This window comes from Triticum aestivum, chromosome 3B (assembly GCF_018294505.1).
Source record: "Triticum aestivum cultivar Chinese Spring chromosome 3B, IWGSC CS RefSeq v2.1, whole genome shotgun sequence".
Taxonomy (NCBI): Eukaryota; Viridiplantae; Streptophyta; class Magnoliopsida; order Poales; family Poaceae; genus Triticum; species Triticum aestivum.
This window is the reverse complement of record NC_057801.1, coordinates 400476914-400487549: the sequence shown is the minus strand read 5'-3', so window position 1 is coordinate 400487549 and position 10636 is coordinate 400476914.

Genomic DNA, 10636 nt, shown 5'->3' with positions numbered 1-10636 from the left:
ATCCCCTACACTTGTGGGTCATCAAGACTCTTTTCTGGCACCGTTGCCGGGGAGTGAAGCGCCTTTGGTAAGTGGAACTTGGTAAGGAAAAATTTATATAGTGTGCTGAAATTTACTGTCACTTGTTACTATGGAACATAATCCTTTGAGGGGCTTGTTCGGGGTATCTTCACCCTGACTAGTAGAGCAAAGAGTTGCTCCTCAACTTACTGAACCTACTGAAAATGTTTACTTTGAAATTCCTTCGGGTATGATAGAGAAACTGCTAGCTAATCCCTTTATAGGAGATGGAACATTGCATCCCGATTTACACCTAATCTATGTGGATGAAGTTTGTGGATTATTTAAGCTTGCAGGTATGCCCAATGATGTTATCAAGAAGAAGGTCTTCCGCCCAATGATGTTATCAAGAACAAGGTCTTCCCTTTATCTTTGAAGGGAGAGGCATTGACATGGTATAGGCTATGTGATGATATGGGATCATGGAACTGCAAATGATTGAAATTGGAATTTCATCAGAAGTTCTACCCTATGCATCTTGTTCATTATGATCGTAATTATATATATATATATATATATATATATATATATAATCTTTGGCCTCGCGAAGGAGAAAGCATCGCTCAAGCTTGGGGGAGGCTTAAGTCAATGTTATATTCATGCCCCATTCATGATCTCTCAAGAGAAATGATTATTCAAAATTTTATGCTCGGCTTTCTCTCAACAATCGCTCCATGCTCAATACTTCTTGTATTGGTTCTTTTATGATGAAGACTATTGAATTCAGATGGGATTTATTGAAAAGAATTAAATTCAACTTTGAATATTGGGATCTCGACAAAGGTAAGGAGTCAGGTATGACACCTAAGTTTGAGTGTGTTAAATCTTTTATGGATACAGATGCTTTTCATGAATTTAGCACTAAATATAGACTTGACTCTGAGATAGTAGCTTCTTTCTGTGAATCATTTGCTACTCATGTTGACCTCCCTAAGGATAAGTGGTTTAAATAAAATTCTCCCACTGAAGTAAAAGTAGTTGCACCTATTAAAGTTGAAGAAAAGGCTATCACTTATAATGATCCTATTGTGCCTACTACCTATATTGAGAAATCCCCTTTCCCTGTTAGGATAAAGGATCATGCTAAAGCTTCAACTGTGGTTCGTAAGAGTAATACTAAAACACCTACACCAGCTAGGTAAATTAAAGTTGAACCTAGTATTGCTATGGTTAAAGATCTCTTGGCTGATAATATTGATGGGCATGTTATTTATTACTGTGATGAAGCTGCTAGAATTGCTAGACCTGATACTAAGAATAAACATAGACCTGTTGTAGGCATGCCTGTTATTTCTATTAAAATAGGAGATCATTGTTATCATGGCTTATGTGATATGGGTGCTAGTGCTAGTGCAATACCTCATACAAAGAAATTATGCTTGATATTGCACCTGCTGAGATAGAAGAAATTGATGTTACAATTAAGCTTGCTAATAGAGATACTATTTCACCAGTTGGGATTGTTAGAGATGTTGAAGTATTGTGTGGGAAAGTTAAATATCCTGCTGATTTTCTTGTTCTTGGTTCCCCACAAGATAGCTTTTGTCGCATCATATTTGGTATACCCTTCTTCAATATTGTTAATGCTAAGATAGACTGCAAAAAGGATGTTGTTACTATTGGTTTGGGGGATATGTCTCGTGAGTTTAATTTTGCTAAATTTTGTAGACAACCTCATGATGAAGAATTGCCTAGTAAAGATGAAATTATTGGTCTTTCTTCTATTGTCGTGCCTCCTAATGATCCTTTAGAGCAATATTTGCTAGACCATGAAAATGATATGTTTATGAATGAAAGAAGGGAGATAGATGAAGTATTATTTAAACAGGGACCTATTTTGAAACACAACTTGCCTGTTGAAATTCTAGGGGATCCTCCATCACCCAAGGGTGATCCCGTGTTTGAGCTTAAACCATTACCTGATACTCTTAAATATGCTTATCTTGATGAAAAGAAGATATATCATGTTATTATTAGTGATAACCTTTCAGAGCAGGAAGAGGAGAAATTATTGAAAACTCTGAAGAAGCACCATGCTGCTATTGGATATACTCTCGATGATCTCAAGGGCATTAGTCCCACTCTATGCCAACACAAAATAAAATTGGAGAAAGACGTCAAACCAGTTATTGATCACCAACGACGGTTAAATCCTAAGATGAAAGAAGTGGTAAGAAAAGAAATACTAAAGCTTCTAGAGGCAGGTATAATTTATCCCCTTGCTGATAGTCAGTGGGTAAGTCATGTCCATTGTGTCCCTAAGAAGGGAGGTATTACTATTGTTCCTAATGATAAGGATGAATTGATCCCACAAAGAATTGTTACAGGTTATAGAATGGTAATTGATTTCCGCAAATTCAATAAAGCTACTAAAAAGGATCATTACCCTTTACCTTTTATTGAGCAAATGTTAGAAAGATTATCCAAGCATACACATTTTTGCATTCTAGATGGTTACTCTGGTTTCTCTCAAATACCTGTGTCAGCAGAGGATCAAGAAAAGACCACTTTTACTTGCCCTTTCGGTACCTTTGCTTATAGACGTATGCCTTTTGGTTTATGTAATGCACTTGCTACCTTTCAAAGATGCATGATGGCTATATTCTCTGACTTATGTAAAAAGATTTGTGAGATTTTCATGGATGATTTCTCCGTTTATGGATCCTCTTTTGATGATTGCTTGAGTAACCTTGATCGAGTTTTGCAGAGATGCAAAGATACTGGTCTTGTCTTGAATTGGGAAAAGTGTCACTTTATGGTTAATGAAGGCATCGTCTTGGGGCATAAAATTTCTGAAAGAGGTATTGAAGTTGACAAAGCCAAAGTTGATGCTATTGAAAAGATGTCGTGTCCCAAGGACATTAATGGTATAAGAAGTTTCCTTGGTCATGTCGGGTTTTATAGGAGGTTCATTAAGGACTTCACTAAAATTTCTAGGCCTCTGACTAATCTCTTACAAAAAGATATTCCTTTTGTCTTCGATGATGATTGTGTAGAAGCATTTGAAATACTTAAGAAAGCTTTGATATCTGCACCTATTGTTCAGCCACCTGATTGGAATTTACCCTTTGAAATTATGTGTGATGCTAGTGATTATGTTGTAGGTGTTGTTCTAGGACAAAGAGTTGATAAGAAACTAAATGCTATCCAATATGCTAGTAAAACTCTAGACAGTGCCCAGAGAAATTATGCTACTACTGAGAAAGAATTTTTAGCAGTTGTATTTGCTTGTGATAAGTTCAGACCTTATATTGTTGATTCTAAAGTAATTGTTCACACTGATCATGCTGCTATTAAATATCTTATGGAAAAGAAAGATGCTAAACCTAGACTTATTAGATGGGTTCTCCTACTACAAGAATTTGATTTGCATATTATTGATAGAAAGGGAGCTGAGAACCCCGTTGCAGAAAACTTGTCTAGGTTAGAGAATGTTCTTGATGACCCACTACCTATTGATGATAGCTTCCCTGATGAACAATTAGTTGTGATAAATGCTTCTCGTACTACTCCATGGTATGCTGATTATGCTAATTACATTGTTGCTAAATTTATACCACCTAGTTTCACATACCGGTAAAATAAAAAGTTCTTATATAATTTAAGACATTACTTCTGGGATGAACCACATCTTTATAAAGAAGGAGGATGGTGTTATTAAACATTGTGTACCTGAGCATGAACTGGAACAGATCCTACGCAAGTGTCACTCCGAGGCATATGGAGGACACCACGCTGGAGATAGAACTGCACATAGGTATGGCAGTCCGGTTTTTATTGGCCTACTCTCTTCAAGGATGCCCATAAGTTTGTCTTGTCTTGTGATGAATGTCAAAGAATTGGTAATATTAGTAGACGTCAAGAAATGCCTGTGAATTATTCTCTTGTTATTGAACCATTTGATGTTTGGGGCTTTGATTATATAGGACCGTTTCCTTCCTCTAATGGGTATACACATATTTTTGTTGTTGTTGATTACGTTACTAAGTGGTTAGAAGCTATTCCAACTAGTAGTGCTGATCATAACACCTCTATTAAGATGCTTAAAGAAGTTATTTTTCCGAGGTTTGGAGTCCCTAGATACCTAATGACTGATGGTGGTTCACATTTTATTCATGGTGCTTTTCGTAAAATGCTTGCTAAGTATGATGTTAACCATAGAATTGCATCTCCATACAACCCACAGTCTAGTGGCCAAGTAGAACTTAGCAATAGAGAGCTTAAATTAATTTTGCAAAAGAATGTTAATAGATCTAGAAAGAATTGGTCCATGAAACTTGGTGATGCATTATGGGCTTATAGAACTGCATATAAAAATACTATGGGTATGTCTCTATACAAAATGGTTTATGGAAAATCATGTCACTTACCTCTTGAACTAGAACATAAGGCATATTGGGTCATTAAAGAGCTCAATTATGATTTCAAACTTGCTGGTGAGAAGAGGTTATTTGAAATTAGCTCACTTGATGAATGGAGAACCCAAGCCTATGAGAATGCAAAACTGTTCAAAGAAAAAGTTAAAAGATGGCATGACAAAATGACACAAAAGCATGAGTTTAATGTAGGTGATTATGTGTTGCTTTTCAACTCTCGTTTAAGATTTTTTGTAGGAAAACTTCTCTCTAAATGGGAAGGCCCTTACGTTATCAAGGAGGTCCATCGTTCCGGTGCCATAAAAATCAACAACTTTGAAGGCACAAATCCGAAGGTGGTGAACGATCAAAGAATCAAACATTATATCTCAGATAATCCAATAAATGATGAAACTAATGTTATTGAAACCGTGACCCCGGAGGAATACATAAGGGACACTTTCCATAACGTTTCAGACTCCAAAAAGGAATAGGTATGTGGTACGGTAAGTAAACCGACTCCAAAACAGTTCTAATAGCAATTTTTCTCCGTTTTAGAATATTTAAGAAAATAGGAAAATAAGAAGTAGTCCAGGAAGGACACGAGGGTGGAGGGAGCGCCCTACCCCCCCTGGGCGCGCCCCCTGCCTCGTGGGCACCTCGTGTGCTCTCCGGACTCCGTTTTCTTGCACGATACTTCTTTCGGTCGGTAAAAATTCATTATATAATCTCCCGCAGGTTTTGACCACCGTATCATGCAAATATCCTGTGTCTTTGTTTCGAGTTGTTTTCTGTCAGATTTGTCAAGGCTAGGCATCATGTCATCACCCTCCTCCAACAATGAAGGCAACGATGCTTGGCTAATGAAGGTGGGGCTGAAGAGAGAAGAACCCGGGGAGATCAAGAAGGATGATAGGATCAAGAAGGCCATGGAGGATCAAGCTCCTGCGGCAGAAGAAGAAGACATCCTTCAACCTCAGCACAACCTCTTTACCCCAATTGAGATTGAAGCTTTCAAGATGATTGAATTAGCTCATATACAAAACAAGTATCTCACACGTGAAAATATTTTGTTGAAGGATCATATCACCGCACTCAAGGGCATTATCCGCAAACTGGAGGAGCTCTTACGCTCGATGTGCGACTATCCATCATCACCACCACCTTCATCATCCCCGAAGGAGACATAATCACATGGGTATGGGCACTCCCCTTGGCAACTACCAAGCTTGGGGGAGTTGCCCCGGTATCATATCACCATCACACTCCTATCTTTACCGTTTTACTTAGTTTGATCCTTTTAGTAAAATCTTGATCTAGTAGAATAAAAGTTTTGGTATGATTTAGTTTTGAAGTTTTGCCTTATGATCCCTCTATGTAATCGAGTCCGTGAGCTATATATAATAAAGATTAGTGTTAAGTCAAGGGCTTTGCTATCTTGCTATGATCTTGAGGGAAATAAAAATAATAAAAATAAATAAAGAGATCATATTGATCTTATGGAGAGTAATGACTTCACATATAAAGAGTATGATGAATGAAAGTTCTTGAGAGTTGTTAATCATAGTTTTGGTCATCGTTGCAATTAATAGGAAGTAATAAAGAAGGAGAGGTTTCACATATAAATATACTATCTTGGACATCTTTTATGATTCTGAGCACTCATTAAAATATGACATGCTAAAGAGTTGACGTTGGACAAGGAAGACAACGTAATAGGTTATGTTTTCTTATATTCGAAATAAAGTATATTGTCATGGATCATCCAACATGTTGAGCTTGCCTTTCCCTCTCATGCTAGCCAAATTCCTTGCACCAAGTAGAGATACTACTTGTGCTTCCAAATATCCTTAAACCCAGTTTTGCCATGAGAGTCCACCATATCTACCTATGGATTGAGTAAGATCCTTCAAGTAAGTTGTCATGTTGCATGCAATAAAAATTGCTCTCTAAATATGTATGACTTATTAGTGTGGATAAAATAAGCTTTATACGATCTTGTGATATGGAAGCAATAAAAGTGACGGACTGCATAATAAAGGTCCGTATCACAAGTGGCAATATAAAGTGACGTTCTTTTGCATTAAGATTTCGTGCATCCAACCATAAAAGCACATGACAACCTCTGCTTCCCTCTGCAAAGGACCTATCTTTTATTATTGTCTTATACATATGCAAGAGTCATGGTGATCTTCACCTTTCCTTTTTATATTTTATCCTTTGGCAAGCACCTCGTGTTGGAAAGATCCTGATATATATATCCAATTGGATGTAAGTTAGCATGAACTATTATTGTTAACATTACCCTTGAGGTAAAAGGTTGGGAGGCAACACTATAAGCCCCTATCTTTCTTTGTGTCCGATTAAAACTTCATAACCATAAGTATTGAGTGAGTGTTAGCAATTGTGAAAGAATAAATGATAGTTGAGTATGTGGACTTGTTGAAAAGCTCTTATATGGACTCTTTCCGGTGTTATGATAAATTGGAATTGCTTCAATGACTCAGATTATAGTTTGTTAGTTTTCAATGAAGTTTCTGATTCATACTTGACATTGTGAATAGATTGTTACTTTAGCATAAGAAATCATATGACAATATATATATATATATATATATATATATATATATTGTTGTTATAAGAATGATCATGATGCCCTCATGTCCGTATTTTATTTTATCGACACCTCTATCTCTAAACATGTGGACATATTTTTCAATTTCGGCTTCCGCTTGAGGACAAGCAAGGTCTAAGCTTGGGGGAGTTGATACGTCCATTTTGCATCATGCTTTTATATCGATATTTATTGCATTATGGGCTGTTATTACACGTTATGTCACAATACTTATTCCTATTCTCTCTTATTTTACATGGTTTACACGAAGAGGGAGAATGCTGGCAGCTGGAACTCTAGGCTCGAAAAGCAGCAAATATTAGAGACCTATTCTGCACAACTCCAAAAGTCCTGAAACTCCACGAAAGTCATTTTTGGAATTAATAAAAAAATACTGAGCGAAAGAAATACCAAAGGGGGCCCACACCCTGTCCACGTGGGTGGGGGCGCGCCCTACCCCCCTGGGCGTGCCCCCTGCCTCGTGGGCCCCCTGGAAGCCCCCCGGTGCCCATCTTCTGCTATATGAAGTCTTTTACCCTGGAAAAAATAATAAGCAAGCTTTCGGGACGAAACTCCGCCGCTACGAGGCGGAACCTTGGCAGAACCAATCTAGAGCTCCGGCGGAGCTGTTCTGCCGGGGAAACATCCCTCCGGGAGGGGGAAATCATCACCATCGTCATCACCATCGATCCTCTCATCGGGAGGGGGTCAATCTCCGTCGACATCTTCACCGGCACCATCTCCTCTCAAACCCTAGTTCATCTCTTGTATTCAATCTTTGTCCAAAACCTCAGATTGGTACCTATGGGTTACTAGTAGTGTTGATTACTCCTTGTAGTTGATGCTAGTTGGTTTATTCGGTGGAAGATCATATGTTCAGATCCTTAATGTATATTAATACCCCTCTAATTATGAACATGAATATGATTTGTGAGTAGTTATGTTTGTTCCTGAGGACATGGGAGAAGTCTTGCTATAAGTAGTCATGTGAATTTGGTATTCGTTCAATATTTTGATGAGATGTATGTTGTCTCTCCTCTAGTGGTGTTATGTGAACGTCGACTACATGACACTTCACCATTGTCTGGGCCTAGAGGAAGGCATTGGGAAGTAATAAGTAGATGATGGGTTGCTAGAGTGACAGAAGCTTAAACCCTAGTTTATGTGTTGCTTCGTAAGGGGCTGATTTGGATCCATATGTTTCATGCTATGGTTAGGTTTACCTTAATACTTCTTTTGTAGTTGCGGATGCTTGCAATAGGGGTTAATCATAAGTGGGATGCTTGTCCAAGAAAGGGCAGTACCCAAGCACCGGTCCACCCACATATCAAATTATCAAAGTAACGAACGTGAATCATATGAGCGTGATGAAAACTAGCTCGACGACAATTCCCGTGTGTCCTCGGGAGCGCTTTTCTCTATATAAGAATTTGTCCAGGCTTGTCCTTTGCTACAAAAAGGATTGGGCCACCTTGCTACACCTTATTTACTTTTGTTACTTGTTACCCGTTACGAATTACCTTATCACAAAACTATCTGTTACCAATAATTTCAGTGCTTGCAGAGAATACCTTACTGAAAACCGCTTGTCATTTCCTTCTACTCCTCGTTGGGTTCGACACTCTTACTTATCGAAAGGAGTACGATAGATCCCCTACACTTGTGGGTCATCAATCCACATGGATCCGGTCTTTATTCGTGTGTGTTCGTGTGTCTACAGGTTGGATCCTTCCGATCTAAACTTCTCTTTAATAGCGGCGTCTGTTGTTCTGGTGCACCGGTTCTACAGGGTCTTAGCACGACGACTACCCGACTATCTACTTTTTTCGAAAAGGGGGGTTCGCCCCGGCCTCTGCATCAGAAAGATGCATATGTCCATGATTATTAATAAGCAAAAGGTCTCACACAAGTCTTGTTGTCTCAATCAAGGAACCAAAGGCTCACAAAGAGCTAAAAAGTAAAAGAGAAGCCACAACCGGCTGGCAAAAACGATAGGAACTAAATACTTATCCTATTACATGACCGCCATCCAAACCGGTTGAAAATATCCCGAGCTACCATCTCCAATCGGATAGATCCAGCAACCAAACGCTCCCTGGCCTCCGTCGGAGTGAGTAGCGACCACATACGGATCAACGCAGTGGCTCGGGAAATAACCTGCAAAAAATGAATATTTGTTGTTCTGTTAAAGACCAAATCATTTCTGCAGTTCCAGACTGCCCATAATAAAGCACATACTCCTACACGAATGTGTCTCGCTGTTGCGAAATCTATCCCATCTAGCCACGTCCCAAATAACGTGGTGATGGAGTTCGGAGGAGTTATGTTGAAAGCTATATGAACCGATCGCCGCAGTATTTTTGCGAGAGGGCAATCCAGAAAAAGGTGTTTGATTGACTCATGTTGGTCGCAAAAGCTACATCTTGTAGATCCTATCCAATTGTGTTTTGCCAAATTATCCTTAGTTAAAATAACTTGTTTATGCACAAACCACATAAACACTTTGATTTTCAAAGGTACTTTGACTTTCCAAACATGCTTTGAACGAGGAATCACGCTAGAGTTGATTACATCCAAGTACATGGATTTGACTGAAAACTCTCCATTCTTAGTTAGCTTCCAGCATAACCGATCGGGCTGTTGAGACAGCTGAACATCCATCAATCTTCTCACAAGATTGAGCCAGACTTCCCAACGGTTTCCCACTAGCGTCCTCCTAAATTGAATATTGAGCGGAATGGACTGGAGTACTGAAGCCACATACGCGTCTCTACGCTGAACAATACTATACAGATACGGATATTGGAGTGCAAGGGGCATGTCCCCTAGCCATGTATCCTCCCAGAATCTTGTAGTGTTACCGTTTCCAACTATGAACCTTGTCCTGTTGAAAAAGAGTGATTTGACTCTCATCAATCCCTTCCAAAAAGGCGAATCAATCGGCCTCACTGCCACCTAGGACAATGTCTTTGAGTGAAGGTACTTATTATGCAGAAGTTGAGCCCATGTGGCCTCCGTCTCAATCAAAAATTTGAACAGCCACTTGCTAAGAAGACATCTGTTCTTCACCTCCAAATTTTCAATGGCTAGACTTCCTTGGTCTTTTGGCCGACAAATGATATCCCACTTAGCAAGTCTATACTTTCTTTTTAGTTCATCGCTCTGCCAAAAGAATCGTGATCGATAGAAGTCTAGCCTTTTCCGGACCCCAACAGGTACCTCGAAAAAGGAAAGAAGAAACATGGGCATACTCGTGAGGACCGAATTAATGAGAATTAATCGGCCTCCATATGACATCAGCTTTCCCTTCCAGCAGCTCGGCTTCTTTTCAAATTGATCCTCAATGCACTTCCATTCTCTGTTAGTCAGCTTACGATGGTGGATTGGTATACCTAAATACGTGAAAGGTAGAGCCCCCAATTCACACCCGAACAATTGTTTATATGCCTCTTGGTCATCATTAGCTCTTCCAAAAAAGAACAATTCGCTCTTATGGAAGTTAATCTTTAACCCGGTCAATTGTTCGAATAAGCATAACACAAGCTTCATGTTTCGCGCTTTTGCCAAGTCATGATCCATGAAGATGATAGTATCATCAGCATACTGT